General features: G+C 45.8%; 1 non-coding gene across 1 annotated transcript; it reads right to left on the bottom strand.

Moving 5' to 3' along the window:
- Window positions 1–5,805: 5,805 nt before the first annotated feature.
- trnar-ucu (transfer RNA arginine (anticodon UCU)) lies at window positions 5,806–5,896 on the bottom strand. The gene is given in 2 exon segments: window positions 5,806–5,841; window positions 5,860–5,896. It is a non-coding gene; the product is annotated as a tRNA-Arg (tRNA).
- Between the last annotated feature and the right edge of the window lie 3,695 nt (window positions 5,897–9,591).

The following is a 9,591-nucleotide window of genomic DNA, read 5'->3' as shown; positions in this document are numbered from 1 at the left end:
AGGGGGATTACATGGGGTTACAAGGATAGGGCTTGGGTTGGATTGTTGACTGTGCAGACTCGATGGGCCAAATGGCCTCCTTCTGCACTGTAGGATTCAATGATTCTATGATTTATCAGGCCTCAGTTGAACTTTTGACAGTGTGGGCTGTCTTGTGTCCTATCCAAAGCTTTTTGAAGTAACTCAAACATGAAGCAAGTGAAAGAAAACAATATTGGATGGGGTTAATTCTCAGTAAGAAATGTTCCACTGGCTTCAATTGCATGGGAGATTTAGGAGAATGGATTAATTAATTCATAGAATCCCTACAGTACAGAAATAGACCATTTGACTCATTAAGCCTGCGCCGACAGCAATCTCACCCAGGGCCCTTTCCTCCTTAACCTCATGTTTTTACCTGCTAATCTCCCTGACATTAAGGAGAAATTGAGCACAGCCAATCCTCCTTACCTGCACATCTTTGGAGTGTGGGAGAAAACCGGAGCACCCGGAGGAAACCCACGCAGACACGGGAAGAACGTGCAGACTCCGCACAGACAGCCACCCAAGGCTGGAATTGAACCCGGGTCCCTGATGCTGTGAGGAAGCAGTGCTAACCCACTGTGCCACCGTGCGGCCCAAATTGATCCAGTGGACTGAGGAAGAGTCATACGGACTCCAAGCATATTTCCGTGATCTAAAGATGCTGCCAGAGCTGCTGGGTTTTGCAGAATTTTAGTCGAGTATGACATTCATGCCCACAGGTGGTGGTGGCTAGTCCTGACCAGGGGGATGACCGTTTGTCCATGTTTTGAGATGAGGTTTGATTCTGCTTGTTCAGGCGGATTCAGAGCTGGATTTTACAGCCCCCTGCCAGTGTGTTTAAAGCTGTTTGTAAACTGCAGCGCTCGGCCTACCTGCCACTTTCTCCGCCACGTTTGACACATCTCCCAGCTGACAAGTGGTAGTTAGGTGGTGCTCTCACTCTTGGGCCTATTGAGGCCCTCAAGTGGCTGACTAGTGGCCACTTAATCCCACTCCTGCCGTTATTTTACCCCAGCGGGGAGAGGCCCAAGCAACCTGGCAGCCCAGCAGCTTTTACTGGGTGAGCAGGAAGCAACACCCCCCCACTCCGGCCAACTCCTTCCCCAAGGACATGCCCCCCTTTCATTCTTGCCCCCCTTTCATTCTTGCCCCCAATGTTTCGAACCCACAGTGCCCTCCCCCCGCCCCCCCCTGCCGCCAGCACCATCCTGTCCCTTCCAGTTGGGGGAGTGGTGAGAGTGGGGAATGCGATGCCCCATTAAGTCCAGCCCATAGATTCGATAGTGACTTTTTTTTTTACTTTTAAGGGGCATTTTGACAAATACATGAATAGGATGGGAATAGAGGGATGTAGTCCCCGGAAGGGTCGGGGGTTTTAATTCAGCTGGGCAGCATGGTTGGTCGAGGGCCGAAGGGCCTCCTGTGCTGTAATTTTCTTTGTTTTTTGTTCTATTCTGCCACCTTTCTACTGTGGAATAGCCTCAAAGGAAGATGAGGACCTCTGTGCGTGACGGTTTTTACATGTTATGTACTGCATGGTACAATTTACACTGCATTGTCTTCCCATTTGCTAAATGCTAAATATTTGGCTTTTTAAAATAAATTCATTCAACTTTGTATTCTCGTCACACTAAATACCAATGTAATTGTCTGTTTCTCTAACTGAGAGGCACGAGGTACAGTATCCAACTTCACTGAAATGCTGCTGCTTGCTTTTCTGATCAATGTGAGTGAAACAGCGATAAATCACACTCATTCTCTCACTGCTGACAGGTAATGTTCATCACATCAGTGAGATCTGTCAGAGCCATTAGGCATGTTTACTTCTGTTTTTCCGTCTCTTCCCTTCAAATTAAGAAAGTCGAACTGGAGAATTTCAGTGTGGGTTCCCTCGTCTTCGGAGGGCGTTGGAACACCCAGATGAAACCTGATTGTTAACACGCGACATCTCTAAACTGGTACAAGCCGCCTCACCTGAAGAGCTGGAGGTAAACAAGTGTGTGGTATCATGAGGCTCCATCATAGTCTGGAGTGTTTGTCATCTCTTACTGATAGACTGCTCTTATCACAATGTCATTCAACCACTGGCTCTCCATTGAGGAGTGGGTATAGGTTTGATGCGTAAGTTTATTTTTTATTCGTTCACAGAACGTGTGCATGGCTGGCTGGGCCAGCATTTTATTGCCCATCCCTAACTGCCTTCCATTGCTTTTATTCTATTATGGGACATGGGCGTCGCTGGCTGGCCAGCATTTACTACCTATCCCTAGTTGCCCAAGGGCAACTGAGAGTCAACCACATTGCTGTGGCTCTGGAGTCCCATGAGGGCCAGACCAGGTAAGGACAGCAGATTTCCTTCCCTAAAGGACATTGGTGAACCAGATGGGTTTTTCCAACAATGGTCATCATTAGACTTTTAATTCCAGACCTTTATTGAATTCAAATTTTACCATCTGCCGTGGCGGGATTCGAACCCCAGTCTCCAGAACATTAGCCTGGGTCTCTGGATTACTAGGCCAGTGACAGTACCACTAGGCCACTGCTTATTGTATAATGTGCCCAGTGGAATATCTAGCCAGCAATGCCTGAACTGTTTTGAACAAAACATATGCAATTTATTCCAAAGTACAAATATTTGTCTGCTATTAATAAAGGAAATGTCGAACTGTACGGGATAGAGAAAGATTCTTTCAATCCAACTGACAAGATTATGACAAACTTGAATAGAGTGGCTAAGCAGAATCTTTTGCCCAGGGTCGCAGGGCCAATTACTCGGGGGCATAAGTTGAAAGTGAGAGGGGTAAAGTTTAAAAGAGATGTAAGGGGCAAATTTTTCACACAAATGCTTGGAACGCGCTGCCGGAGGAGGTGGTGGAAACAGATTCTATAACAACGTTCAAGAGGTATCTGGGTGAATCCATGAATAGGTAGGCAATAGAGAGATATGGAACATGTAGAGGCAGGAAAATATGAGATTAGAGAGGCACCTGTGTCAGCACAGACTTGGTGGGCCGAATGGCCTGTTCCTGTGCTCTACTGTTCTTTGTTCTTTGACTGTCCCCAGAAATTAAAAGTCAAAGTTCACCATCCAAACTCCTTAGCTGATCTTCTCATCAAATGTCTGCCCAGATACCTTCACCTTTAATACCTCCATCTGATCTGTCATTCATTTTCCATTTTCTGACTTCCATCTCATGCTCTCAAGGTTCAACTTACCAAATAGGCCTTAAGAATCTTGACAACCTTACGGAGATGCACTCTCAGTATTCACCTTGAGTAAAATCAACTTGGCCTCTGTCTCTGTCCCTGTCGTTCAGATATCTGATGCCTGGTGTAAAATGTGCGGCCTTCACGACACATGACAGCGCAGAGTCGCTGAGCAGAAACTGATAGCCAAGTTCCGCACACATGAGGACGGCCTAAACCGGGATGTTGGATTTATGTCACATTATCAGTAACCCCCACAGCTTGCCCCTGGTCTTGCATAATCTCACCAGCTGTTCTGTCTGGAGACAATACACATCTCTTTAATCTGTGTTTAATGTTCCCTCCAACCACATTATCTGTACCTTTTAAGACCTGGCTGGCTGTAGAGATTTGCATTCTAATTAGTATTCTGTAACTTGATTTCTGTGTCTGTGCACTGTTGGAGAACAGAGACCACTCCATCTGACGAAGGAGCAGCAAGCTCCGAAAGCTTATGGTATTTGCTACCAAATAAACCTGTTGTACTTTAACCTGGTGTTGTGAGACTTCTTACTGTGCTTACCCCAGTCCAACGCCGGCATCTCCACATGGTTTAAAAGGGCAGCTTTTGATGTACCTTCTCCAATGAGAAGATTTGTGCCTGTAACCTGGCAACCAGAGTGGCACACAATACTCCGGATAAGGATATCCCAATGCTTTGTATAGGTTCAGTATCACATCCTGTGGTTTGGAATCGATTCATGTGGTACACAGCCCAAAACCCTTCTTTGCCTAATTCAACATCATTGCACATATAGAGAAAATATATTATTTCGTCATTCTTGGGACATGGGCATTGTTGGCTGGCCTCAATTTATTGGCCATCCCCAGCTGTCCTTGAGAAGGCAGTGGTGAGCTGCCTTCTTGAAACGCTACAGTCCACGTGCTGTGGGTTGAGCGATTGATACAACTGAATAGCTTGCGGGAACATTTCAGAGGGCAGTTGATAGTTAACCACATTGCTGTGGCTCTGGAGTCTGGGGGTGGCACGGTGGCACAGTGGTTAGCACTGCTGCCTCACAGTGCCGGGGACCTGGGTTCGATTCCCAGCATGGGTCACCAGCTGTGAGGAGTTTGCACATCCTCCCCATGTCTGCGTGAGTTCCCTCTGGGTGCTCCAGTTTCCTCCCAAAATCTGAAAGACATACTGATCATGTGCATTGACCGGAACAAGTGCTGGAGTGTGGCGACTAGGGGACTTTCACAGTAACTTCATTGCAGTGTTAATGTAAGCCTTACTTGTGATGAATAATGAATAAACTAATGTTAGCCAGACCAGGTAAGAATGGCAGATTTCCTTCCCTAAAGGGCATTGGTGAACCAGATGGGTTTTTCCGACAATGGTTTCATGGTTATCAGTGGATTCTTAATTCCAGATTTTTTTTTGACAGGAGCCACAATGCGGCCTAACCTAGCCATTCCACCAGTTGCCTTCCAAGTAAGAAAACATTGCGAGTCACATTTACCCACCCAGATCTTTTACCTCCTCAACCCTTTCCATTCACCCACCTAAACTAACATTGACAGTCTCCAAATGCTTTTGCTGTGATCTATACTATGGAGTAACATCGGCCATAGTTCACGGTTCCAATGCTTATTCTGCTTTCCGGTCATGTTGCTTTTCATCTTTCATGGATCAGTGCAACTTTACAATCCATGTATATCTCACTGTACCTGTTTTTAGAAATGGGTTCTTAAACTCAGGAAAATAAAGCAACACTCTGATGTGATGACTTTAAAAGTGGAAAAAAAAAGATGCTGTCCTCAAAATAGGAAAAAAAAAATTCAACAACAGGCTCCCCTGATGGCTCAGTGAGTCACCAGAATGTGGTGTGGTGTGCTTCTGACTCATACGGATCAGAAGTTCTCAGATTCAAACCTCAAGTTATATTAAGTCCTTATGAATGAGTTGAACACGTGGGGACTGAACATGCAGGTTCCATTTGTGCCTCAACAGTGTGATGTCTTCCTCTAGCTTTAAATATAGTCTGACATTCTTCAGAAGCAATGCTATAAATTGATTGAAACTTTCTTTTCAACAGAACTTCCTATTTTTGCCCACATGGACCTCACCGGCAAGTGTGGACTTAGTGATTCAATTCAACAAAATAGGGAAAAATTAGTCCGGGGAAATGTCACCTTGAAACATGAAGTGTGTAAATTAGTGTCTTTATCTCCTTCCGCTAAATACTTAGATAGATAGATACCCTACAGTGCAGAAAGAGGCCCTTTGGCCCATCGAGTCTGCACCGACCACAATCCCACCCAGGCCCTATCCCTACATATTTTACCCACTAACCCCTCTAATCTACACATCTCAGGACTCTAAGGGACAATTTTAGCACGGCCAATCAACCTAACCCGCACATCTTTGGACTGTGGGAGGAAACCGGAGCACCCGGAGGAAACCCACGCAGACACGAGGAGAATGTGCAAACTCCACACAGACAGTGACCCAAGCTGGGAATCGAACCCAGGTCCCTGGAGCTGTGAAGCAGCAGTGCTAACCACTGTGCTACCGTGCCGCCCAAAATCAGACTCTGGTGGGACTCGAACCCACAACCTTTGAATGGCTAACTTGCCCTTATTTAGAAGTCCAACGCGCTATCCATTGCGCCACAGAGCCACGTACTTTTGAGTAGAACTTTTGTGGCAGTGTTAAGGTTTTATTTTAAATTGGTTCAAGCTTCAATTAGTATCAGCAAAGGCATTAAAGTGCAGAAAAGATTTACTCGGATGCTACCAGGACTTAATGGTTTGAGTTATAAGAAGAGGCTGGATAGACTGGGACTTTTTTCCCTGGAGCGTAGGAGGCTGAGGGGTGATCCTATAGAGGTCTATAAAATAATGAGAGGCACAGATCAGTTAGATAGTCAATATATTTTCCCAAAGGTAGGGGGGTCTAAAACTAGAGGGCATAGGTTTAAGGTGAGAGGGGAGAGACACAAAAGGGGCAATTTATTTCACATAAAGGGTGGTGAGTGTCTGGAACAAGCTGCCAGAGGTAGTAGTAGAGGTGGGTACAATTTTGTCTTTTAAAAAGCATTTAGACAGTTACATGGGTAAGATGGGTATAGAGGGATATGGGCCAAATGTGGGCAATTGGGACTAGCTTAGTGGTTTAAAAATAGGGGTGGCATGGACAAGTTGGGTCGAAGGGCCTGTTTCTATGCTGTAAATCTCTATGACTTCAATGTACATGGGATAAATCTTCATACACTAAGCGGTAATGAATATTATTTCAAGTCTATGTAACAGCAGTTTGAGAATAAAGCTATATTTGGGTTTGCTCTGTTGTTTCCCTTTAGTTTGTAACTTCTTCCTTGATGGCATTCCATGAATGAAGGTGTAAACTGATGTCATTAAACAAAGACTTTTAATAGATGTATATTTTAATTAACCATTCAAATAATAAACACATTTAAATTCCAGGCATAACTTCACGTCAGCTCAAACTGAGTTCTGCACTAAAAGCATTCCTGCTAACTCTATGTATCGATGCAGGAATTCAAATCTGTATTGTGATGTCAGGATCTTTGCTTTTAGTGTCTGGCGTGAGCATTGTGGAATTTCAAGAGTGAGGTTGCCAGGTTAAATGCAAGGGCAATAACCGAGGTCCAGTAATTGTTCATGTAGTAAAGCAAATAGTTGATGGAAATTGTGTTCAGGTCATGCTTGATAACCCTAAGAGAGCCCTAAGCGGAAATGAAAAAAAGAAACAGTTTCTTGCCAATTACAGACAACAGATTTGGACTCTGCGGCGTTGCTGGTGTCGTGTGAGTCAGGAGTGCTGTAAATAGTGGTCAGTCTATTTCTGGGCAATAATGGCATGGCACGCATGGCACACCATGCTTCAAAGGGCAACAACATGGGCATGTCACACATGCACTTGAAAGATGCAGAGTGATCAGAACGGGGTGGCATGGTGGCACAACGGTTAGGACTGCTGCCTCACAGCACCAAGGACCCACGATCGATTCCCGGCTTGGGTCACTGTCTGTGCGGAGTCTGCACTGTCTCCCTGTGTCTGTGTGGGTTTCCTCCGGGTGCTCCGGTTTCCTCCCACAATCCAAAAGATATGCTAGTTAGGTGCATTGGCCGTGCCAAATTCTCCCTCAGTGTACCCGAACAGACGCCAGAGTGTGGCAACTGGGGGATTTTCACAGTAACTTCATTGTAGTGTTAATGTAAGCCTACACTAACAAGTAAACCTTTATTAGTGACTAATAAATAAACTTTAATCATGATCATGCTCAGTGCTTTGGCACTTAATTGCCATTTTGTACTTTTCAGGTAATGTTCACACCCTCTCTCTTTACCATTCTCAGCTGAACAGGCTCCCCGCTGCATGAGTGAGATCCAACTGGTGCCACTATTTATCAGCGCGGGATTGTCTTCAGGTGAATAGAACAGATCAAAGCTCTGCAGATCTGTCACATCCAGTTGTGAATGGTGGTGGAAAATGAAACAAGTAACCAGAGGAAGGGACGGCTCCGTCAATATCCCCATCCTTAGTGATAAGGGAGCCCAGCACATCAACGCAAAAAACAAGGCTGTAGCATTTTCAAAAATCTTCATCAAGAGGTGCCAAGTGGTGTAAGATTTATCTTGGCATCCTCCGGTGGACCCCAGCATCATAGATGCCAGTCATCCAGTTCAATTCACTCCACATGATATCATAAAAGACCGAGGTGGCACTGCTACCTCACAGTGCCAGGGACCTGGGTTCAATTCCCGGCTTGGGTCACTGTCAGTGCGAAGTTTGCATGTTCTCCCCATGTCTGTGTGTGTTTCCTCCGGGTGCTCCGGTTTCCTCCCACAGTCCAAAGACGTGCTGGTTAGTGGCATTAGCCATGCTAAATTCTCCCTCAGTGTACCCGAACAGGCGCTGGAGTGTGGCGACTAGGGGATTTTCACAATACCTTCATTGCAGTGTTAATGTTTTTGTTTATTTATTAGTGTCACAAGTAGGCTTACATTAACACTGCAATTAAGTTACTGTGAAAATCCCCTAGTCACCACACTCCAGCACCTCATAGAATCCCTACAGTGCAGAAGGAGGCCATTTGGCCCATCGAGTCTGCACCGACCACAATCCCATCCAGGCCCTATTCCCGTAAACCCACATATTTACCCTGCTAATCCCCCTGACACTAGGGTCAATTTAGCATGGCCAATCAACCTAACCCGCACATCTTTGGACTGTGGGAGGAAACCATAGCACCCGGAGGAAACCCACGCAGACACGGGGAGAACATGCAGACTCCGCACAGACAGTGACCCAAGCCAGGAATTGAACCCAGGTCCCTGGCGCTGTGAGGCAGCAGTGGTAACCACTGTGCCACCGTGCCGCGGACTTGTATAATGTAAGCCTGCTTGTGACACAAATAAATAAACTAAACAAAATTAACTATTCTTTGTCCTGGCAACACTCAATCACTGAAGACTTGAACTCCAGAGTCAGATGCATTCCTAGCCAAGCTGCTCCAGTACAGCTCCCAACATTGGCATGTATCCAACAATGTGAAAAGTTCTTCAGACCCTGTCTACAAAATGCAAGACAAATCTAATCAGGTCAATTACTGCCCTATTAATCTACATCCAATAATCAGCAAAGTAATGGAAGTTGCCAATCACAGTGTTATCTAGTAGCACTAATTTGCCAACAATCTGCTCATTGATGCTCAGCTTGGGTTCCGTCAGGGCTACTTGACTCGAGAATTCATTGCAACCTTCGTTCACGCATCCACAAATGAGCTGAGTGCAAGAGCTGAGTTGAGAATGGCTGCCATAGATATCGAGGCAGAATTTGACCAAATGTGGCACCAACTCGCCCCAACAAAACTGAAGTCAATGGGAATCAGGGGAAAAAGGCCCTCCACTGGTTAGAATCAGACCCGGCACAAAGGAAGATGGTTGTGGTTTGTTGGAGGCTGATCATCTCAATCCAATGACACTGCTTCAGGAGTTCCTCAGGGCAGTGTCCTCGGCCCAAACACCTTCAGCTGCTTCATCAATGACCTCTCCATCATAAACTCAGAAGTTGCCTCGGGTCACTGTCTGTGTGGAGCTTGCACATTCTCCCTGTGTCTGCGTGGGTTTCCTCTGGGTGCTCCGGTTTCCTCCCACAGTCCAAAGATGTGCTAACTTGACCCTAGTGTCAGGGAGATTTGTAGGGTAAATATGTGGGGTTACGGGAATAGGGCCTGAGTGGAACTGTGTTCGGTGTAAACTCGTTGGGCCGAATGGCCTCCTTCTGCACTGTAGGGATTCTATGATTCTATGAAGTGATCATTGCACACCGTTCAGTATCATTCACAA

This window comes from Mustelus asterias, chromosome 9 (assembly GCF_964213995.1).
Source record: "Mustelus asterias chromosome 9, sMusAst1.hap1.1, whole genome shotgun sequence".
NCBI classification, from domain to species: domain Eukaryota; kingdom Metazoa; phylum Chordata; class Chondrichthyes; order Carcharhiniformes; family Triakidae; genus Mustelus; species Mustelus asterias.
The sequence above is the reverse complement of the archived record's forward strand: the minus strand, read 5'-3'. Positions and strand labels throughout refer to the sequence as shown.